This window comes from Peromyscus eremicus, chromosome 6 (assembly GCF_949786415.1).
Source record: "Peromyscus eremicus chromosome 6, PerEre_H2_v1, whole genome shotgun sequence".
Classification (NCBI taxonomy): domain Eukaryota; kingdom Metazoa; phylum Chordata; class Mammalia; order Rodentia; family Cricetidae; genus Peromyscus; species Peromyscus eremicus.
In genome coordinates this window covers 91,629,320-91,654,521 of record NC_081421.1, presented here as the reverse complement: position 1 = coordinate 91,654,521, position 25,202 = coordinate 91,629,320, and the positions used below count along the sequence as shown (strand labels likewise).

The window sequence follows — 25,202 nt, the reverse complement described above, 5'->3', positions numbered from 1 at the left end:
TCTGCCTCCTGAGTTCTGGGATTAAAGGCATGTGCCACCACCTGGTACACTTTTTTTTTTTTTTTTTTTGGTTTTTCGAGACAGGGTTTCTCTGTGTAGCTTTGCACCTTTCCTGGAACTCACTTGGTAGCCCAGGCTGGCCTCAAACTCACAGAGATCCACCTGGCTCTGCCTCCCCAGTGCTGGGATTAAAGGCGTGCGCCACCACCGCCCGGCACTTTTTTTTTTTTTTTTTTAATTCAAGTATGTAACTCAAAATGAGGTTCTTGGGGCTGAGAAGAGGGCGGAGTCCATAAAGTGACTGACAGATAAGCATGTGAAAACAGGGCACTTTAGATGGAGTTTTTCCTGCCTGGCCCACAGTCAGGGCAAATCTCTTTCACCTGCCAGTCCCACAGCCTCTCAGACCCAACCAAGTAAACACAGAGACTTATGTTGCTTTCAAACTGTATGGCCGTGGCAGGCTTCTTGCTAACTGTTCCTATAGCTTAAATTAATCCATTTCCATTCATCTATGCCTTGCCACATGGCTCGTGGCTTACCGGCATCTTCACAAGCTGCTTCTCATCGTGGTGGCTGGCAGTGTCTCTCTGACTCAGCCTTCCACTTCCCAGCTTTATTCTCCTCCTTGCCCCGCCTATACTTCCTGCCTAGCCAACGGCCAATCAGTGCTTTATTTATTGACTAATTAGCAACACATTTGCCATATAGAACATCCCACAGCACTTCCCCCTTTTTTTTTTTCAAAAAGGAAGGTTTTAACCTTAACAAAGTAAAATTACATACAATTTGGGAATTTGGGCGTAGCTTCTCTTACTACTTCCTGCTGGAAGGGGGCGCTGTATCTTATGGGGAAACAAAGAAAATTTTAGAATTATGGAATAGTCCATGAGGCTGTATCGTCTGAGCCAGATGCCTTCAAACCATTCTGGATGTTGGATCATCTGGGCCATGGTGTCATCGGAGACCTTCAGGGGGTCTTGGCTGGTCAAACCTGATGTATCTTAATCTTGAACAAATCCATAGCCTTTGACTTTCTGTGGGAACAAAAGCAGAGTCTCCTTTCCAAAGTAACATATCCTTACATCGAAATTTTGAAGTCAAGATATCTTTAAAATATGCATATTGGTTTAACTCAGCTTCCTTTACAATCAAATATCTCTCTGAAGTTAAGAATCCCAAAGACAACACAATCCAGATTCTCTGTGTAATATCCATTTTTACGTGGCTTATTTTTTATACTACCTTTACTGTCTCTTTAAAGACTTTATTTTTAAAAACTATTTCTTTATATAACTGTATATATTCCTTTTTCTCTCTCTTTCAAGCCTACATACATTTTTACACACATTGTAAACTATTACATCTGAATCTGTCTTATTGTGAATCTATTGCTTTAAAGTGCATCAGCTGTGAATGCTGGCTCCACCCACCTCAGCTTCCCAACATGGCAGTGGTTTACCACGAGCTCTGGGAGCTATCGTGGGTCTATGCTTTTATCCAAGCAACGTGTAGTCCAGAAACCTCTTTTTTTTTTTTGTTTTGTACCTGCAAAGGCTAAATCCACCATGCAGCTTAATGTGCCACTTGTAGAGGTCTCATTCCCGCCATACTGCAGGTCGAGCACACACACCAGGAACCCGCCAGTAGCTCAAACCAGCAGCTGCCGCTCATTTGAGAGAGACAATTAGGAAGCTGGTTTTAGCTCCGTTTTAGAATCTTTTTTCTCAGTTTTTAGGTGGAAACTCTTGCCACCACGTTGGACGCCATTTTTAGATGGAGTTTTTCCTGCCTGGCCCACAGTCAGGGCAAATCTCTTTCACCTGCCAGTCCCACAGCCTCTCAGACCCAACCAAGTAAACACAGAGACTTATGTTGCTTTCAAACTGTATGGCCGTGGCAGGCTTCTTGCTAACTGTTCCTATAGCTTAAATTAATCCATTTCCATTCATCTATGCCTTGCCACATGGCTCGTGGCTTACCGGCATCTTCACAAGCTGCTTCTCATCGTGGTGGCTGGCAGTGTCTCTCTGACTCAGCCTTCCACTTCCCAGCTTTATTCTCCTCCTTGCCCCGCCTATACTTCCTGCCTAGCCAATGGCCAATCAGTGCTTTATTTATTGACTAATTAGCAACACATTTGCCATATAGAACATCCCACAGCAGGGCACAGTGGTGTGTCTGTAACCCAGCAGTACAAAAGGGAGAGACACAAGAATTCTTAAGTTCACTGCCTAGATAGTGTCACCAAATTGATGACCTCTAGGTTCAGGGAGAAACCTGTCTGAAAAAGTAAGTAGGGGGCTGGCAATACATCCCAGCCTTCTATGTAGCCTCATAATCTGAGACAGATTCTCTAGGACTCACATGGTAGAAGAAGAAAACTAACTCTTAAAAGTCGCGCTCTTATGTACCCATCACACACAAACAGATAAAGATATGTAATAAAACTTAATTTGAAACTATAGTAGAGGGTGACACCAAACACTGACATCTGTACTTGGCACTTACCTATACACACAAGCACACGTACTCTCTGGCATACACCAACACACACATCCATGCTCAAAAAATGAACAAATGGGTAAAAAGTAAAATAAATAAATAATTGAAAACTAAATTCTTGAGATAGTAAAAAACAGATGTTTTGAACCAAGTGGAAATGCTTGTTGACTATATTAGACCAAAAAAAGTGGGGGAGCATATTCCAGGCTTATAAAACCTAACACCCCTCTCCAGAAAGTCAGGAAGTAATTACCTTTCCTGGCAGTAGTGGGTCTCGCCATTTCAGGCAAGTATTCAAACGGCTGGATTGTTGATGCAATTCTTCAGCCTCATGCTCCGTAAAAGTCTTTAGAATCATGAAGAAGACAAGCTAAATAATAAGAGCAGATCTTATAAATAGATCCACAATTCTAAAATATACCCAAGGCTGACTATTTCAAATGGCCTCACTCCAGTTAGTCATTCTCCTCCCCACCTCAGATGTATTATAGCCTTGCAAACCTTCCCACACCATCTATTATCTTACTTTTTGTTGACGTGAAATTACCTTAGCAGGGTTCAACACATGAACTTTCTGGCTTCCTGTCAGATGGAATGTACTTGCTGGCTGCAGGGTTAAATGTGCTGCCTATCTCAAACTCCTTTTCTTACTGTGCTGCATTCAGTACGTTGAATGCATGGGGACCTTGGCTGACTCCTTTATTTGAGTGACCCTCCCCTGCCCCGTCAAAGCCAAAGCCAAGCAAATCCAAGCTAAGAAGGAAGTATCTTCCTTGCCTTCTGCCACAAACATCCTACTTCCCAAGAGTGGCTAGAGGGAAGACAGAAGCCTCGTCTTCTCGTTATATTCCCTCTAGTTTTTAGTTTTTGATGAATTCCTAACAATTGTCTGCTGACGCATCTGTAGAATAATGGAGGGGACACACTCGGTTCACTCACTCTCAGTGAGCAGGCTGCTACATGACTAGGCATCTTTGAAATTGTTAGCAACGTTATCTCATTGGCTCCTCGGTGGTGACGTTCAGTAAAGTCAGTCCGGCAACTATCATTAGTCTACAGTTTGTGGGCAGAGCAGGGATTAAATAATGTATCCAAAGTTATATAGATCATCAACCGATAGTCTGGACTCAAACCAAAGCCATCAGGCAGGAACTCGTGACTCCTCTGCACCACTGTGATGCTACCGCTTGTAGGTGTTCTATTGCGTGGAAGCTGCACAAAGCTGTAGACGTTAAGAGCTGGTTCAGAACGTAGCTTCCATTGTGTATTTCTCCTTGCATAGGTTTGAATCTGTCTGTACTTAAGTTTTATGCATGCTTCTTGTCTCATCGACCTGTATCCCTAAGACCCAGTCTTCTGACTTCCCTGACATCTCTGCTAGGCATCACCTAGACCCCTCTGTACCTAAACCAGTGGATGATGATCACTCTTCCTGACTGACACACCCTTTGAACTTTGGGAGCACATGTGTTTCTTGGTCAGCATCTTGCTCTAAACTGGGGGCCTCCTGGCTCAGGCTATGAAGTATTTTACTGAACTCTGCAGCTCAGTATTTTATCAGTCTCCCTGAACTGAACTCCGATGTAATCCGCTCTATCTATTGTCTCTGTGCTTCTAACACTCCAGCCTCCTGCCCTCAACTGTCACTAGCTAATCTTGTTTCTTTTCTATTTTGTCTTTCCTATCCTTCCTCCTAATCCTTTTCAAATTGCTGTTTTCTCAGGCCCTTAACCCCAGCTCAACTCCTCCCTGTTCTCTAAGCCTCTTTCTCATTTCTCTCTGTCAACACCAAGAGCTCTCTCTCCCTTTCTAACTGGGCTTCAGCAACCCGCTGACATCCGACCAGTGAGAGCATTCCATTGTTTCTCCTCTTGCCCCATCAGGAGATACATATCTCCCTTTCAGGAATTCCTGTCACTTCATAAATATCCCTAGGCATGTTGAAAGGCAGCCACCATCTGGCTGTGCTGAGGCCCATCAACAAACATCCTCAGAACTATTCAAATCATGTATATTTAATAACACTGCCTCCACCTTCCCAGACCTTCTAATCCAAACTTGCTTTGCTTCTTTTGGATATTGATGCTACTCCATTGGTTTATTTGTTCTTAAACAAGCATACTGTGTAAGTGGCTCGTCATCTGAAATGTTTCTGCCGATAATCTCAGTTTTGGTGCTGGGGACATGTCTCATAGGGTAAAGTGCCGCTTAGCAATCAGAAAGAACTCCTTGTTAATTTGGCTTCCCAACACCCACATAAAATCTGGATATAGTGTGTGCGCCTGTAATTCCAGTGCTGGAGGACAGAGACAGGCAAATCTCTGGGGTTTACTGGATAGCCAGTCTAACTAAACTGAACTTCAGGTTCAGTGAAAGATTCTGTCTCGGAAGATAAGGTGGAGGGGTTGGAAAGATCATTTAATGGTTAAGAACATATACTGCTTTACAGAGAACCTGGACTCAGTTCCCAGCACCCATACCAGGCACCCCTTAACTGCCTATAACTTCTGTCCCAGGTAATCCAAAACTTTCTTCTTGTATCCATAGGCACACCCACAGGCACACAAACACACACACACACACACACACACACACACACACACACACACACACTTAAAAACAAAATAAAACCAGGTTGGGCATGATAGTTCATGCCTTTAATCCCAACATTCTGGAAGCAGAAGACATTGGATCTGTGAGTTCCAATCCAGCCTCATCTACATAGCAAATTTCAGGCTAGCCAATCCTGTGTACTAAGACCCTTTCTCATAAAATAATAATCTTTAAAAAAAAAAAGAGGTGGAGAGAACTAGAAGAATGACACATATTGATCACATGCCATGCATGCACAAGTGCACACAGAGACACCATGCACAAACACACACACACACACACACACACACACACATACACACACACACACCAATACAGATGTGTATCTATTTGCTTTGTGGTAGCATGCATCATAGACATTATATGGCATAGACAAAGCTGAGTAGTGACTAGAAGGAATTAAATTTACATCCTGGTTCTTGGAAGTTTTATTTGTCCATATCAAACTATGCTCTGACAGTTACAGATACTAAGGAAGGGACACATTCCCAGCAGCAGGAAATAATTCAGAGAAGGTCTGGGCAGATGGCGAATCTGCATCAGGGGACAGTAGGCAGCAAGCAACAGGTGTGCTGGCAGAGAAGCCGGAGCCAGCATCAGGAGCTAAGTTGGCAGCAAGCAGAGTCAATATCAGGGAAATCTGGCAATAAGTTAAGGGAGCCAAGTGCGAGCACTAAAGTTCAGCTCTACGAAATGATGCGAGTGGCAAAGCAGCATCACGGTGCTGGAGGACTGTAGGATAACAGACAAGGGCCACAGGATTTCTTGGAGTCACTGGAGTTGGGAGTCAAGATAGAGTTTTTTTCCCCCAAGAAAGATGACAGACAGAGTACAAAGGCAATCTGACTGACCAGACATTGAAATGGTAAATCATTCCCTTCTGTTCAGGTTCTGCCTACCTGGGACCGAGACTGACCCAAGTTGAAAATGGAGTTCAGTTGCCAAATGAGACTCAAGCAGCCCAACTTTCTAATTCAAGACAGAAGAGCCCATCATTTGGTTGCCTAGGTGACCCCTAGTGATCAAAGATGAGGAAGGGAGAAGGATCAACAGAGTATGGAGGCCCTAGAGTGGGTAAGCTGACAAGGAGGCATATTTCCCAGCAGAGTTTGTCTGGATCAGAGTCCAGTGTCCTAAGATCTGCCTCCCTGCTTCCCTGCCCACATATGTGCTATGTTCCAGAGATGCCTGATCCACAGACCCTTAAGTCTGAGGTGAACAACTCCCACTTGTTCTAGGGAACAAATTGCCCTAGAGAAAAGCATACCGAACCTAGAAATCCTTTTCTTAGGATTTATTTTTATTTTTAATTATGTGTATGCCTCTGTGTGTGTGTGTGTGTGTGTGTGTGTGTGTGTGTGTGTGTGTGTGTGTGTGAGAGAGAGAGAGAGAGAGAGAGAGAGAGAGAGAGAGAATGTCCACCTGATGTGGGTGCCAGACACCAAACTCAGGTCCTCTGCAAGAGCAATGTGTGATGCTCTTAACCACTGAGCCATCTCTTTAGCCTCAAGAAACTAGAGATTTTAATGAGGGCATGTTAAGGATTATAACTTTCCCTGAAAAGATCCTGTATCTTGCCTTTGACAGAATAGGAAAGTCAATGCTGGAAAACACTTTGGCATGGAGGCCAGGAGAACATGGTAACTTCTAGAACATGTTTTAGGCACTTGATAGATATTTGGAGATTGGCTGATCCTGCTCTTTTTTTTAGGTTTCCAAAGAATTAGAAACTTGATTCAAATAATGTCCTTTGCCATTCTTCTTTATCCAGCAGGAAAAAAATATGAGCAATTTTGACCTCAACATATTCTTTGGTGACATTAAAGGTCAAGCCACAAGGGAATAATTACCTGAAACCTGCCCTAGAGTTTTTATGACTATAATGTCTACAACTCAAAATGCAAAGTATCTACTGTCTGGGAAGTTGTCCAGATTTTCAATGTTGGCAAGTTTCTGAGTTGCCTTGAAAAAAAAATAATTTTGTTTAAATAGCAAGAATGGTATGTATAGGTGTTCACTGTCTGTTTCAATGTTAATTGTTCAGAATTTAAATGTACTTTTAATGACTATTATTTATATGAGTCGCAATGAGGTCACTCTTGCCAAACAAATCATGCTTTGTTTGAGTACAGAAGAAACTTGTACTTTCTGCTGCTGTGAGCATTTTGGAGACTTCTCTTTCCTCTACTACAAAGCAAATACCAATAGTCCTCTGCCTTTCGTGCATAAACAGGGTGACCAATAAATGCCTAATGTGTCTCTACCTTGACTGTCTGAGCCAGGATTGGGATGGGGGCAGAAAGAAGCAATCCATTTCGTTTAGAGCTATGAGGTGCCATCCTGGCATCAAGATGACAAACGAGCCTTCTCCATGTGTGAAGCATGCTGGAGTTAGTGGGCTATGTACCAGGGCTATAAAAACCTGGAAATGTCACTGGTATTCCAAGCATCTGTTCTCTCTAGCCCCACATTTCTGGGTAACTGCAAAAAATTCTTCAGAGTGATGCATTCCAGCCTCAGTCCTCCGACATAATCTGTCAGGAGAAATTTTAAATTTACATCAAAGAAATTAGGTGAATCATCCGACTCTCCACCGTTACTGCTCCATGGGGGTCTGGGGGATGAAATGAAATTGTGGTTACATTTCCAAATGGGTTATAAACCCAATACAATACTCCTCAGAGACTCACAACTTATACTTCCCTATTTCCTGATACAGTATCACATCTCTAAAGCTACGCCAGGCGTACTAGATAAAGCAGAGGGCCTTGGGGAAAAGGAGAAAAGAGGGAAGACACAATGTGTGATTGAGAGTTTAGTGGACATTATTAAACACACACACACACACACACACACACACACACACACACACAGGCATGGGCACACACACACATGGGCACACATGCGCACACACATTCACACTTTTCTAGTCCTGTACCCCGATCACTGCTTCCTGGATAATTCTGTCCCATTATTTACTGATACAATGACATGCTGGCAAATAGCTAAATCACAGTTCTCCGCCCTTATAGGGAATTTACACCCTGTGAAACCTCCTTTATTTTTTTGACTACTGAGCTCTAAATGTGAGTTCCCTTTCAAATCTTTCTAAGAGTGTTAGTTGGTTTGTGTGTTTACTTATTTTTCTTTTTGCTTTTGGTATGGCATCTTAAATATAACTGTGTGTGCGCATGTGTGCTCTGTATATGTGCTTGATGGGATGTGCACGTATGTGTGTGCACATCCACTAGCAAACACGGGGGTCACAGATGTGTGCCACCACACTGTTTTCTCATGGGGGCCTGGGATCCCAGCCTAAATGTTCATGTTGAAAGCAAAACAAACTCTTTTCTCTATTAACTGTCTTCCCAGCTTCTAATGATTTTTGTCCAAAATTTTTGATTGTATATTTACATGGAGCACAGAAGGATTTCTGGGCGGGGGACCGGGAGATACAACACCTGGATGAGATGTACTCCTTGCATAATCCCAGAAATGATAGTAAGAACCCCCAAATGGCAAATTTTGGCAGACTTTATCATGATCAGGGAATTACTGAGAAATGCATAGCTTATGTCTAGGTATTTTTAGAAAACAGGCAATAACCAAGAAATAAACACATTGACTAAGTGCACACGTCTCTGAGATGATTGCTAATTTAAAAACACACTTCCAGCAACTCATTTTCTCCTACTGTTTCTAGGCACCGTACCAGCAAGAAATTAATTGCCTAAGAGAAGGGGGAAAATGTAAGTAAAATAAAATCAAATAAACTCCTCTTTAAAAATAATAGCACATATGGATTTTTAAGACTATTTGAAGATTGCTCCGTGAGCATAGTCGTGAGGCCGCACTTCAGCAATCTGAGACCAAGTCGATACATCCAGCACTGCGCCCGGCCTCTGTCGGGCAGCCTCTGTGATGTATGCACACTTCTACTTACCATGAAGCTTTTGATTAATGTTCAGTTGATCTTTCTTCTCGCTAATAGACCAAAATATTTCTCATCAAGGAAAAAATGATCAGACCACTGTTACAAGTGGCTTTTGAAGAGTCCATTTATAACGCAGCACCTTCAGCAAGAATTCTTGATTAAAGAAAAGAAAGGGGGAAACGAAAATTGATATGTTTAGACTTTTACAACTCTCTCCCATGCCTTCTTTCAGACAGGACTTTTGTATAGGTTCGTAAAATTGGCAAGGTAAAGGCAAGAGACAGATAAGAGCCATGCCATGCCAAGTAGCATTTACCAGGGACTCACAAGGTGGAAGTCCCCATAAAGGACAATGAATTACATACTATCTTACTTGAATATCACAGCAATGTTTCATACCGAGCCTTGTTATGCCGATTTTCCTAATGAATAAACTGAGTTGTGTTGATGTAGTCCTCGTCTGTGCAGGTAGCAAGGGCATAAAACCAGCTTCCAATCCTAAGCTATCTAACCATAAAATCGATGCTATTAGTCTGTAGTATTTGTGACTTATTGTCGATCATCATCTTGACAAAATGTGGGATCACTTCTGGGCTTGCATGTGAAGGATGTTATGTTGATTATAATAACTGCTGTGAGAAGATACATCTTGTGGGTGGCATCACTCCTTGCCAGGGACCCTGGACCATATGAATGGAGAAAGTGAACTGATCATCCCTCTCTGTTTCCCAGTTGTGGGTACACTGTTGTAACCAACTACTTCAAGATTCTGCTGCCTTCAGTCCTCACCATGATGAACTGTACCTTGCACTGTGAGCTAAACAACCTTTTCTCCCACTAGCTGCTTTTGTCAGAGTATTATATCATAGCAACAGGAAAAGAAACTGAGACAGTGTTAAACATCTACATATTTAGCACAGAGAAATCATGTGATTCTATCATTAGAGGTGCTAATTCTCCACCAAATTCTACAAACATATATATATATATAATTTATAATACTAATAATAGTATATAATATGGTGAATTAGCTGAATGAAGGTGCTAAGTAATCCCATAGACATTTCCAAGAGAAAGTTATCACCTAAGACATGTCCCTCCACAAGACATTAGAGGCTCCAAAGGACAGAGAGGTCATTAGCCAGAAGTTCAAAGTTTCCAGCTTACAGCACAGAATCTGACATTAAATAGATTGACTTTTAAAACTGTTGCTTAGATCCAGTTCATTCCATAGTTTGGGGCTATCACTGTATCTTCGTCAGCTAAAACCTCTTGGTACAGAGTCCCCAAATGGGAGCCAAGGTGGATGAACACAGGTTGGCCCAGGAGAGGACAGCCCAGCCTTCAAAAGGGTACTGTGCTTTAAGAGGCAGAGAGGTGCACAGAAACGGTGCAGAACTAAGAGGCAGGAAATGCAACCTAGGTCTAGCTCTCATTTGTATAAAGATTCCAAATATGTCACTTAACTTCTCTGGGTTTTGTTTCCCAGTCTCTTCAATCGAGAGCCTAAATTAATATCTCCCCAGTTCCCGGCAGACCATTCTGTGCTTTTAAGTTTGTGTTCAACAAAGTGGAACAAGGAGAGAGTTTAACATTGGAACAAGGCTGTATTGAAGTTCAGAACAGTATTACCACAAAGAACGGGGACAAAACACAAACCTCTCCATGCTCCAGGTGAAGGAATCAAAGCAAAGAGGAACCAACACCCAAACACAACAGAACAAGACACTGGCAGGAGGGCAGATGTTGGGGAATACCCACTAAGCTTTAATCCCAGGCTCTTCCTGAGAAAAGTAAACCAGCCACTATCAAGAGCTAAGCATCTTCAGATGGTGAGCAGTAGTGGGTGTGCCTGGTTAGAGTGAGCAATATTCATAATGAAAGAGTCCTGGGGTACTCCTATTGTTTGCAAACACAGTCTTGACAAGAATGTCCTAGCACTTCACTTTGGCTCCAACCCTCTTAGCAACTCTTATATTCTTAAAGAAGCAGAACAAAAAAAAAATCAATAAACCACAGAGACATTTTAATAACAACTTTCTAAGAAAGGAACTTGGGTCCTTAGGTTATTTCCCCCTGAGGGAGATTGTTTTAATAGTAATAATGATTTGAGCCACAAAGATTTTTTTAAATTTGCACTATTTTTTTAAATCAGTTTTACTAATACCTACCATCCTCACTTGCCCATCTTTAAGTAACATAGCCTGTCCATGTGTGGTTTTTAAAGGGGAGATTTAATTTATTTTTATGACTGAAATGGAAATGGGCAGATGATTTGGGGGTTGTGTACATATCATATGCTGCGGATATTATCTGTACGTATATGCCTATCAGCATATTGCTTTGATATCAAAAATAAGAGTAAAATAAGAAATTCTGGGTTGTGAATATGGTTCATCTTAATAATCATTCAGAAGAACTAACCCTAAATCCTTCGCACAATTGTAAATACAACTTGATTAAGCTATTGTTCGACCTTACAGCAAGTACTGTAAAATTGTTAAAATACAGAGGTGGACTCCTGTGTGTACACATGAAAAGACTTGTGTGGAATCCATGACTGAGAGACCAAGCTATGGTCACACGACACTGGATCTGTGTCCCATGTTAACACACAGACACAAGAAAGCAGAAGCCTCCTATTAGCAGTTGCATCTAGGGACTAAACTTGCATTTTCTGTATGTTTTTCTTTTTTCTATTCTCTTCTTTTTTTCTTCCTTTTTTTTTTTAACAAATTACTTGCTGATATGTATTAGTCAGGGAAAATAAATCAAGAGAAAAGAAGGTGTAAGCAAGCTTCCCATAGGCCTGTGTGCTTCTCCCTCAGTGCTGTCATGGAAGCTAAGCATTAGGCTCAACTTGGCAGTGTGCCATTTAGTGTCGTATTCATGGGACTAATTGTGTTTTAAATTTTTATGTAAAGTATCTGACACATGTGTCACTTGTGATCATCGACAGTCATAATGATGGCTGACTTCCGGGGATGATCTTGGCTTTTAAAACCCTATGTTGAGCATATTCCTTCAGAGAGGATTCAAACCAGGAAGCTTGATTGATAAAAACCTGGTGTGTACTGAAGCTTTCCACAATCCCCAAGAGTGCAGGACTTGTGACTTAAACCAATGCAATCTTCATTTTTATTGATGGATGCAAATCGAAAAGTACAATGGTCCCTAACAACCTATATGGCCATTGGGAGTGAGAGGGTGATCAAACAACCACTTCACACAGCATTTCAAGGTCAATGAATACATGTGGCTAGGTTCCAGGCACTGCCCTGGGCTTTGCACATCAGAAACCATTGCTGGCTTGGTTACTTTTAACCAGTCCTACAAGTGGGCAAGTCCTACAAGTCCTGCAAGTCACAAACACGAGCCTTTAGAATCTAACCTGCCTCTAACAGATGCACTATGTGAATCTGGCCAATGCATTTCCCACCTTCTCCGTGTTCCGACTTCCTTTTGTCCACATTTTCTTCGACTGAGTGAATCTACTTCACACCGCAAACATCAGTCTGAACAGCCTTCACAGCTGATGTCCGCATCTCTAGCTTCTAGAAAGGTTCTGCTCCAGAGCTAATAAATACTTAATACATATTGTTTCACACTGGTAAACTCCTTTTTTTTTTTCTTTTCTTTCTTTCTTTTTTTTTTTTTTTTTTTTTTTTTTTCTTTGGGCACAAGTTTAAGTGAAATGAGAGAGCACAGAATAAAGGTCAGGTTCTATTACTGGGGCAAGAGAACTTCCTTGCCTAAAAATCAAAACCGAATCAGCAATGTGGAGACAACCGGCTTCGCAGTATTTACAGTGAACGTGCCCCAAAGCATGGCTGACTTCAGCCAGACACGCTGGCAATTCAACAGTTTTATCAGCCATGAGTTTGCTTCATACAAAGTAGGGTTTGGAAGGTCCTGGCTTTCTTTGAAGCTGGCCTCAAACTCAGAAAGAGCGCCTGCCTCTGCCTCCTGACTGCTGGGATTAAAAATGTGTGCCACTGGGTCTGGTTTTAAAAAAAATTTGTTTTAAAGAATCCATATATGTAAACCAAGGACTCATCTGAGAAATTACAATAAACAAAAAAGATTTTTTCTTTTATCAAAAAAAAAAAAAAAAAGAACCAAATCAGCAAAAACAAAAACAAACAAACAAAAAAAACTCACGGCCAAGCCTTTCCCTAAAGCTCATTATGTTTTCATACAGCTTTGCCAGCCCCGCAGAGCAGAGTGCCTGCTGGGAAAGGGAAAGCTACTTACACAAAGCAGAGCCCACTCAGCCAGGCCCACTCAGAGCTCAAATAATTGGCCCCCTCCCCCTTTCTCATTCCTTTCCTCCCTCTCTTACTGTCTCGGAAGCCTGCCCTATAAATCAGATTTAATTATCTATAAAATTTGGTGTAGAAAAGGATTTACTCATTAAAAATGTTCATCAGCTTGCTACCCACGTTCCAGACTAATAGAAGCGGAAAAGGAACACCATGGAAACACCAGACGGGCTGGAGAGATAAGCAGGCTTTGAAATACCTGAACCTCAATTAAATAGCAAGTTCCTGCTTCTGTATTTGCCTTTTAAAATATCATGTCGGAATAAGTAAATGTCACCAAATAATCAGCCTGGTTCCCCCTCCTTTCTGTTTTGGTTACTTGCTTCAACAGGTTTTAAGAGACGGGTTTTTTTTTCCTCTAAGTTTACCTCCTTTGCCTATGTGTTACCCAAGATATTTCCTCAGTTCTCTCTCTCTCTCTCTCTCTCTCTCTCTCTCTCTCTCTCTCTCTCTCTCTCTCTCTCTCTCTCTCTCTCTCTGTGTGTGTGTGTGTGTGTGTGTGTGCGTGTGCGTGTGCATGTTTGCAAAATGTCATAACTCTCTCTACAGCCAAACACAACGGCTCTCATTTAGTCACACAGCAAGGAGCAGTTAATTAATGAGTGCCAAGGGAGGCACGGAGGAAACGTTGGAGAAGAATGCAGCCGGTGAAAGAGCAGAGGGGAATGTCTGAAGTGAGGCCAAGATAAATCTTCAGTCCTCAGAGAAAGCCCTGGGAGAGGCGAAGGAGAAGCTAGCTGCTAGCTGAGACGGGCTTGGGGGCGGTGGGGAGAGGATTGTTTGTGCAAGTGATCGGAGCCAGAAGTGCAGGAACTTGGAGAGGAGCTTGGAGCTTCTTTAATGAGGCAAAGCTCCTAAAATCTAAAATCTCACATCAGTTTCTATGAAAGGCTTCCATGGGAAAAGTCAAAAAATCCAAAACTTTGTTCTCGTCTTCAGGCACATGAGGGGATTCTCGTCATGACTCTCCTGAATCCGCATGGTGCTAGGAGACAGAGAAAAAGTGCCCACAGGAGGGGGGGCGGACAAGACACACATGGTAACAGCCAGGAAACCTGCCTGAGGAGCCAGCTCTCCGTCTGTCCCTCTCTGCCTTCCAGGGACAACATCTTTCCTGACAGTGCCTACCTCCTGTGCTCCATCCCGTCTCTCAGCCCAACCTTGGGAGCTGGGATTTTCTTTTTTAAGCAAAGTATCTGAAGGGAAAAGTAGACAATGACTAACCAAAGGGGACTTGTAGACAGGGTTCTGTCACATTGTCATCGCATTAGTGGGAAGGCCCATTTCTCTCATTTTTAAGACAAGAGACTGTCTCATCTGTACATTCCTTGTTTCTTACTTGTTCCTAAGAGATCAGTTCTTTTCTTGTTTGTTCCTGTATTACTTGCTGAGCTTTCCAGTCAATCCTTTTAATCTCAGGAATTCACCAAAGCTCACCTAGTTAAAGGTTGGGATCTTTTAATTAAGTTTAGAAAAACAAGTACTCTAGTTAGTACTCACTCATCCATAGGAGGGCCCCACCTTCTCCACTCATGGAAGGTCTCTGAAGACTCTTGTCCTTGGTCACACAGCTATAAGAGACTGTAGAACCATAACATCCTGACCAAGTGCAAGATGTGATCCTGACCCAACATTTGCCTCAGAAGACAGAAGCGGGGGCGCAGGGGGTCAAAAAGTAAATGATGAACTCTACTTTGTGATGCTATTGTCCCTCTGAGCCACTGATTTGTTAATGTGGTGCAACTATTCACACATATGGCTCAGCTAGACCTAGTGACTCATTGATGAAGATCTTGCCTCACTTCATATTATCAATGGCTAAGGTTGTGCCTGCCATATGGAGGGGTTACAATAATTGAAAATGAACTAATGAACAAATAATCCTTTGGTGTTCCAGGTACAGTACCATCTGATTCAGGCACAAAAGCTAACATTTTTAAACCATTAGCATATTGCCTTTGGATTCACCCAGTTACTTAGCGTGCAGGTAGCAGGAGTGATGGCCCTGGTAGTTTCCAAGAACAACGTTTTATCCATCCTTTCCCGTTCCTCTTTTGTCGTTATCTTTACTCCTGTCCCAAATGGCTAGAATAGCACACCTACTCAAATCCCCGTACAGTCAGTAAAGCCAGACTTGGGGTTTCACTGAAGTGAATACATACTGAACCTGTATCACTGACCTTGTCCTCAGAGCAAGAATGCAGAGCCCAAACCAGAGAGAGAAGGGGGATGGGAAGTAGAGATCCAGAGAATGGGAAAACCTTGGTATTCCATCAAACACTACTTAACATTTACTTGCTTAGACCAGGAGTTGAGCTGTTTTCCTATAAAACAATGGTAAACAAAGCGCAGTACTAGTTTTCAAAGAGTTAAAAGTCCAGTGGGGGCAGTTAAGCATGAACGTGGTAGTCCAACTGATTTCACTGCTCTGATAATCATACCTTCTAAGTGGTTGTTAGGCCTCAGGCTGTGCTACTGTTGATTGTAACTGATAATGGGTGAAAAACCCAGAGCCTGAGCTCTGAGCTTGATCATTAGCTCTGCACTGTTGACCACGATGATCATTCTTCCATGCCAATAGGCTTGCTACCACCATCTGAGTGAATACCAAATGGACTCCTTAGGCAATGGGAGCAGCCAATGAAATCCAACATATGGCTAGTTAGAAACAGTAGACAGCCACCACTGACTTTCTTTATTATGCAAATATGGTGGCTAAGATCCACAGACAGAGAAGACTGATGCTTCATTGAAAGACTGAAAGACCCACAAATCCTCCCTTTTCTAGAAATAGTCACCTCAAACCTGCCACAGAATTCTTTATGCCCCTATGAGAAAGGCACTCAGCAGATTATGTCATCGTGTGCCTGGAAAAAAAGAAAATACATGAGGAGATCTTGCCCACTACCATGGTTAACCTTATTGGTTAATCCATTACCTTCTCTCTGCTGACCCCTTGTCACATCCCAATCCATGCTCACATCCATCTTTGTTCAGATAGCCAAAAGTCCAAGCAAGCCCAGAGAGCAGAATGCTTAATCCTCTATGAAGAAAAGACCTGTGTTTCTCTCAGGAGGCCTACAGCAAGGAGCCCTGGTTTTGCTACCTGTGACCCACAAAGAAAGTTTTTTCATATCACAACTTTGTGAGCTGTACTCTGAAAGCAGTGGCTCCCCCACTCCATTCAAATCTCAACCCTAATACAGAGCTCTCTGAAATGTCTGCTGCAGGCACAAAATCCCCATTAAGACACTCGACAATCTAACCCAGGCCATTCTTCTCTCAGAGGCAGCTACACTAAACGACATCCACACATCAGTAATGAGGAGACATCTGCATACACACTGGTTTTGAAACATAAAGCACTGGAGGACTTCAGAGCTGTCAATCACTGCAGCTGTCCTGGCCCTGTGTTTATTCAGAAGTAATTTTCAAGGCTGCAGGAAGTGTTGTTACTAACTGATGAGCAAGTCTGAACACCGAAAATGAAGAATGATTGATGCTCCTTTAAGTAAGCTGAGAAAGTCTTCATCCACTAGAGGCAGCCACCACTTGGGATGCTGATAAGGCCCTGATGTGGTGTGTGAGTGATGAGTGATGTGTAATATCCACTGAAAAACAAATACCTTCAGCACTGAAGAAATGTCCTTTGGACACAAATCCTGCAGCTCCACACAGCAGCTAGTGGCCCTGATATCTTGACTTGATCCACAACCAAAGCTCCCGTAGGAGCGCTTGTCCTTTTCTGATGGGACAAATTATAAAAGCAGAGACTCACTAAGTGGTTACAAACTCCTCTTTGATTTACTAATTGGTAGGTAATTTTGAAATTTTTTTAGTCGGAATGTTTAATTCGGTGTATTTTCCATCCTGTCATGTTTTGGTATGAATAGCTGGAATAAAGGATGGAAATATTAAACATTAGAAACATTGAAACCATGAGAACTAATTTGGGGACTCATGTCATGAAGTCACCAGACCTACAGAATCCCTCATAGTATCCTTCCCTGAATCCTAAGTGAAGGATTCAGAATGTCATTCAGTACAGATCTTTGCTGTCTTGGAAGGACAGAACATGCTTTTGATCATTGGCCTGTATATTGGCTGGCTCATAAGTTAAGATAACTCCAAATTATTGATCTACTCAAACTCCAGACTGAAGTTGCCACCTACCCTTATGCATGAAGTGCATGCCCATTCAGTGATGTGCGGTGGACATGTTCTATGCAAGACATAATGTAGGTGCCAAGGACACATGGGTGGATGAAATCAAATTCTCTCTCTGTCCAGAGCCACTGAATATAAAATATATATTTCAACAAGTGACATAGAGAGTAAGTGTCCATTAGTATGAAAGAGAATGATGGACTTCTCCAATGAATGGCTTTCTGCAGGCATTGTATTCAGGCTGAAACATTAAGATAAAATAGGGAAAGACCAAGCAATGCACAAAGGTCTCCTGGAAAAGGGGGCTATAAGCAACCTATGCAAACAGAACAGCATATGATAAACCTGTGGCAGATTGAGAGGAGGGAACCACAGACTAATATGACCTGTTCTTAGGCAGTGGAAATTATTACAATTCATAAATCCATTCTTTGTCTTAAAGAGTTGTGCCCAAATAAATCGATTATCCTTTAGGATGGATTGCAAGTCTCTCATTTAACTCTGAGTTCTCAATCCCGTACTTAGTCACTGGCATCTTTGGACTCCCTTTTCTGGCTTGATCCTCAGTACTTCCAAATTTTCTATAATTTTCAGCAGCACTGAGAATAAGACAGATAATCTGTTGGAATGTTGACTTATGACTTGAACCTGTGATTGTGCTATAGAAAGCTTGACAGATTGAGAAGGTTTTCTGTATCTCCCCTACACAGGAAGAACAGACAGCCTCAAACATCTGAAATCTCTTTTCTACCTGCTTGAAAAACTTCCTTCTGTGTGAGAAGCCCCCTGGAGGTCTGCTGTTATGCAAAATGTTGCCCCATCAAGAGAAAGGACTTGAGATGGAGTGTGTGAGCCATCTTGCTGACAGATGATTAGCATGTCTTTGTCATTTTTCTACTCAGGAGTCTACAAAAATCTATAAAAGTCAGTCAAATCTGGATTTCGAGGGCTGGAATGTACCTTGGTTGGCAGAGTGCTGGCCTAGCATACACAAGGTCCTAAATTTGACCCCCTAGTACCACATAAATGGACTTGAGACACATACCCCTAACCCGGGACTCAAGAGATAGAATTTGGGAGGATCTGGAGTTTAGAATCATCCTCAGCTATACGGTAAGGCCAGCTTAGGCTACACGAGACCATGTCTCAAAAACAAAAACCTGTACAGCTTCAATGCTATTTGGGCCCTGACATCTTCTCCTTAACCAGCCCCACCACTTCCAAATTCATGCCCAATACTAAGTCCTGCTCTACCAACTTGTCCTGTCCTGTAATTCATCTCAAATCTTTCACCCATGTTTTTCTCAAATCCTGTTCTCCATTTCAGCCCCATTTTAATCATTCATTTTCCTGATATCCCCTAGAACTTATTGCCTATACTGTGCGTATGGCTACTAACTATATCCTTGAGTACAAAACAATTACAGAACAGTATATGTACTTTTTCTCCTTGACTGTATTGTAGAATGCTCAATTACTGAAGTAAATTGCATCGAATTCCTACTGCAAAGCTAAATCTGTGGCAAGCATTCAAACTGTTAAATTTACAAGATAATAAATACATAAATAATTAAATAAATAAAATCTTTTGGAACCAGTTTAAATACACTGCCATCTTGGGTACTGTGAGAGTATGTAAGGACATTTCAGCCGGTCTCACTCCTCGTCATCTCTCCAGGCCCAATTTAGACACGGGACTTTTCTCTTGCTGGTTCTTGACTCTAAGTACAACTTTACCTTCCCCTGTGTGCTGCTAACGTGCCCAGTACAACTCAGAACATACCATTTTATATAGGAGCCTGTCCTTGGTCTCTTCCTCCAGGCTAAATGCTCCTTGAAGATGGGGACCACGTTTGATTCAATTATCACTGAGCCAATGCCCAGCTGTCCCATTGCAGTCATTGCAGAAAATACTTATTAAATAAATCATCGAAAAATTTACTGATTTTAATACACAAATTATACAATCATTGAAATAGAAGATCTGTACATCCATATTTACTAAATAGATCCATATTTATGAAAGCATCTGTTTACTTATTTACTCTAAGGCTACATAGTTTAGTTTGAACATTCTTCAGGGCTGGTAAGAGCTTCCTTCATACAATGGCAAGCAGTAAGCTGTATGTCTGAAAGCAGTCATTATTAACACAGCATGCCAATATACGAATTTGTAGCTTTGCCATAGAAAATCGCAGATCACAGAACCTCACCAGATATTCATCTCAGGCTCTCATACATTCTGTGTGACGGTTAACATTTATTGTAAGATCCATAATTGCCTGGAAAACAAACAACCAAACATAAAGCCTCTGGGCATGTCTATGAGAGATTATCCAGATTAGGTTAACCTCTGGCCATGCCTATGAGGGATTATCTAGATTGTATTAATTTATGTAGGAAGGCCCACTCTAACTTTCAGACAAATAAAAAGGGGAGTGAGAGCTGAACATTCATTAGCCTTCTGCTCCTTGACTATAGACAAAGTCTCTGGGGTTATCTAGGTTGGGATAACTGAGACCAGTGCATATTCTAGAAAAATGCAAACAAGAAAGCCGAGGGTTTTATGAGCTGTGGATCTTTTTTTCTTTGAGCCAGGCTGAAGTAAATTCCACATTCTGAAAGTGTGTGTACCAAATACAATGTAAAGTGCTTGAAGTGACTTACATTCCTGAAACCCCGTTCTGCCTTTAACTCTCATGCTCAAACACTTTCTTCATCGTGCCTGGACCACAGATGCCAGTCATTATTGAAAACCACTCAGCACCTTCTAGGCGTCTACCAGGGTTGGATATCCTTTGAAGATTATTAATTCCCACCTTGAGATTTCGAGGATAGTTCGGGATTTTAGCAGACTAGCAATTCACCCATATTTTCCTCCATTGAGTAAGTATTTAAGAAGCACCTACTTACTATGTACTAGGTACTACGCTAGGTGATGAGGAGTTAAGAGTGGGTGAAATCTACTTCCCTTACATTTTTCTTAAGTTTTCCACTCCAAAATAGAGGGCCAAATACAGGTATTCAGTTTCTCTTAGTTTTCCAGCATTTCCATAGTTACCAGGTTCCCCATTGTGTGTGACTATGAAGAGAGGTTCCTGTGACAAATCAAAATGCTGTCATTATGTCTAAAATCCTCTAACTTGCTTTCCATACCATGAATTTGGACTATTTTTCCTGTTATTTTACTATTAGGGGTTTTGTTTTTGTTTTTTGTTTTTTTTTTTTTTTTGCTTTTGTTTTATCTACCTAAAAAGACAATTAAATCACCAAGGGTGTGGCATCACTGTATCACCGGAAGCAGTGTTCTTCCAGGGTTTCCTGGTTCACTAGATTTTCTTTTATCTTTCCTTTCAGGACTCTGAAGCTTCCTGCTATAACTAATACATCAACACGGGTTCCCTTAACTGGTAGAGGGTTTTGTGTATTTGAACGATAAAAATTAAAAATGAAAAAAAAAAATCCAAATGACCCGATTACATGCTCACTTGTGGAATTTTTACACATTTCAACACCAAGTGACAGCTATGAGTGCCAGTGAAAAATAGCCTGGAAGAGAAAGGACATTGAAAAGTTCGCATAATTACTTTGAAAAAATGACGGGATCAGGATTTGGGAAGCATGTAAGCCAGAGGCAGAATACCAGAAAGTTCACCAGTTCCTCTTCCATGGCCTGGCATCAAGCCAAAGGTAGATCAGGAAGGTTGCACCTTGCCAAGGTAGCAAGGTGTGGTCACTGTGACAGCGGGGGCCTGTTGGTGCACATGGGCTGTGAGACCCTTGACCCTCCATACTCTGGAGTTCTCATATCTAACATATTGAGGAGAAAGTGACATGCATTTTGTTTTTGTTTTTTTAACGACAATATACACCATATTCTCAGCAATGTCTTGACTGAAAACGGACAGAAGCAAGCCTTCATTGTAAATACTGGTCTACTCAAATTGACTATTGTTGCTGGTCATTCTTTTTCTCTTCCTTTTTTTCCCCATGAAAGAACTATTAAATGTTATTCCAGCACATGAATATTTAAAGTTGCCTTTTTAACACTGCTCCTGGGAGTCTTAAAATGTTGCAAATATGACTGTCCCCCTTTGAGCCCCATAGAGCATCAGGTAGCTTTAATGCAGTGGTGGCCAAGGATTCTCCAGTCTTGACACACCCGCTTCAACTTGAGGGGCTCCATCTAATATGACAGTTGCCTAAAATTTAGAGTGTAGTGTAAATGAGGTTTTTCGTTGTGAGAGAGGGATGGATTTTGCAGCCTTTTAAGTGTATAGACCAGTGGCTGAACAAACAAAAAGCTGTGGCATACGCACATGATTTTTTTATATATTTCTGCTTCAGAAAAATATTGGATTTCAATGACATATATCTTTGGATATATCACTGCATCCAAAGTTTGTTTCTTTGGCCTTTATTTATGCAAGTTAGTGTCATGAAGATTACTTCTTTAGTGGGTCAGGCTCCAAGTGATACTGCAGAATAAATACTAAGGAAATGCAAAGTTACTTGTCAAAACAGTTTAATATTGTTCCGTAGTTTTATCCATGAAGGTCTGGTGAACCTAGACGTCACTGTCAAATGTTGTTTTCTCACACTGGAAGCAGAACCCACACTGAACTAAAGCATATACCAATTCTGACAGGAAGCCGAAATATAGAGTGTTTATGTAAGATAAATATGTGCTCATTTCCAAAGGCAGCTTGAAAGGCAATGAGACTAAAAGACTACACTATTAATCATTTGAATTCTATTTTTAATTTATTGTTTTAATTGATAAGACATAAGACGGCATGTATGAATCCTGTATAATCAGATGCTCTGACGTGTATGTGTATTGCAGATGAAGTAAATCTAGCTAATTAACTCAGACATCAGCTAGCATGGCTTTAGTTCTTGTGAAAAAAACATATCCTCTCCTCTCTGCATTTTTTTTCAAGAATACGGTGTGTTAATAACTACCGTCACCATATTGTACATTATCTGAATTCTCTCCTGTGTTTTCGAATCCTCCCAGTGCCCACTGTGAGCCATTGCTACGGGGAAATTTCGATGTGTAATTCCCATTAACAATGTGACAGAAACAGCAACTGTGTAACTAATTCCCCACATTGTATGGTGTCTTCTGCTCACACTACATTGAGCACATTTCCTCATGAGTCTGACAGGAAGTAAGTGGCATACCCACTCCTTTGAAAAGCAGAAAGAATCCAGCAAGTCCTGCAATTGTTCTGGGTACCAGAAACAGAGTCTAGCCTTTGATATTATGTGCTCTCTGTGCTGGAGCCATTATCTCTTCGTACACATGGGATACTAACATCTAATTAGCATTCTGAAACTGATGAACTCTCAATATGGTCAGTACAAAGCAGAGAAATACATCTTGATGCAGTCTATTAGGTCTATTTAATAAATTAAAATACTTGAGGAAGGAAAAATCAGCCTGGCCTTTTCTCCAATCTGTTCTTTTTGGCGAATGACTGGATTACAGTGCAAATTCTAAGAGAGTAGAGGCCACACTACATTAAAAGCTCTGTAATCAAAACAGAGAGCATAAAAACACTTGAACATTGGCTAATGGACAGTTTATCATCCAAACAGATGCATTCATTAAGGGAAAAATTACCTTCAAATATCAGTAAAATAAATTGGGTCTCCTCTGATTTCTTATTTCTGCAGCAAGTGTTCAGAACTATAGAAACAAGAATATAAAGGATGTTCCCGTGCAGAGGCAGGACAGTTTGGGCATTTAAGTTTATTGGGTGAAGCTGTTTGAACTGCTTGAAGGTGGTAAATCAAGCAAATATGGAACATTCCAGCTGATAATGTCTTTCTGGGCCAATTACTTCACTTCTATATTTCAAACACAGAGACTGTTTTGTTACTTCATGGCTATTGCTATTATTAATGCTACAGATAGTGCTAATAAGAAATCATTTTCTGCTTTGCCTTAGCAGTGTGAACTCTGATCACTCACTGCAGTATCCCCTCCATGACAGGCCTCCAGCACAGAACTGGAAGACTCGACTCCTGCACTGTGAACTCACACTCAGATGGCAGAGGGAATCGCTCTGTGCTGCTGGTGGCCTAGGATGAGAGCTCTCCCATCTTGCCACATCATTCTGAAATTAACACTGGGAAGCAGGGCTCCTAGGTGCCCCAAGGCTACAATCCAACCACAAAATGCTATAAAGAACTTTCATAAATAAGCAGTCTAAGCAGTAGCTCACTGCACAGTGGCCCTCAGGCACGTGGAAAGCATTGCCCGGTGAGTGAGACTGTAGAGAGATTCTCTAGACTTCCTAGTGCTGTGTCAGTCAGTATACAAAATCTATGGTGGTTGTCTACAAAGCACTTACTGTGTGATGAGCATTTGCAACTGCTCTTGCATTTTCTCTGACACTGACAGCAATCCTGCCTATAGGTATCACTGATATATATATATATCATATATATGTATATATATATATAATGTCACTGAGAGGGTAAGGAAACTGAGGTTCAAGGCCAGCTTGCAAAGCCTTTTATGTGAAGATATTGTCCTGTGATCCTGAACCTTGACCATCATAAACATCTTCTAAATACTGATAGTAGGCTAAAGAGTAGTTGGGTCTTCTTATTTTGCATGGGATGAAATGAAGGGAACAACAGCTAAAGTAAGCACCACCAGTTTAAGACTGAGTAAGCAAGCTACCATTTGACTGCTTCACCTGTGGTCTCAGTGTGTGGAGCCAGGCCAGCTCTATGCAAAGAGGGAGTCAATACAATGTTACAGGCAAAGACTTCAATGTTAATCTGACTTGAGGGTGTGACTGGCTGTGTCACCTTTAGAAAGCTAGCAAACACTCCTCATTCTTATTTCTTTCTTTGTGAAATACTAACAATAGTAGCAACTTGGACAGTAGTCAAGCTTTACTGAGCACTTCCTGTGCAGGAAGCACTTTTCTAAGTCTTCGCCAATACCTCAGTTCACTTAACACCCAGAGCAATGGTGCTATTAATTTGTAATGGTAAAGCTAGGTTAGAGAAAGGTTGTAGAATTTGCCCAGGGAGAAATAGCAGGAGGTGCCACAACTGATGTTGTGTCGTGTATTCAGACCCCAAAGCCTGTGGTTGTACTGTCTCATTCTTACTACCTGCCTCACTTGGCTGCTTTTAAGATCAAGGAGTACATATGTTATCATATACACACACCTCATATATATGTATATATATTTTTTATATGACACTTTGTAAACATATCTGTAGACCATCTTGTTTATGGAGGATATGTATTACACAGTTTTAAATGTCAGTATATAATATGAAATGATAATAACTGCATTGTTCAGTAAATACTGACTTTCTGAGGTCAACTATACTCCACAAACATGGCATACTATTAAAGACAGGGCAAGCTCCCTGGAAGACATCTTCAGTCACAATGTATATGTAATTGAGATAGAATGGCATGGTCTTAGAGGTGGAAGCAGAGCCTTAGTCATCATGTAAGCCTAGAAAGCAACACTTTGCATGTAGAAAATATCCCATCAAACTGATTCAAATTGTTACTATAATTGAGAAATGTCAGCTTTGCTGGGGGATGTCTTTCTGTATGCTGTGAATATATGTCGTTCCCATTAGTTAATAAAGAAGCTGCTCTGGCCTATGGCAAGTCA

At 41.4% G+C, this 25,202-nt stretch overlaps 1 pseudogene; it reads right to left on the bottom strand.

The window, feature by feature from the left end:
- Window positions 1-22,578, bottom strand: part of LOC131913853 (ribonucleoside-diphosphate reductase subunit M2-like) — a 31,173-nt pseudogene extending 8,595 nt beyond the window's left edge.
- Between the last annotated feature and the right edge of the window lie 2,624 nt (window positions 22,579-25,202).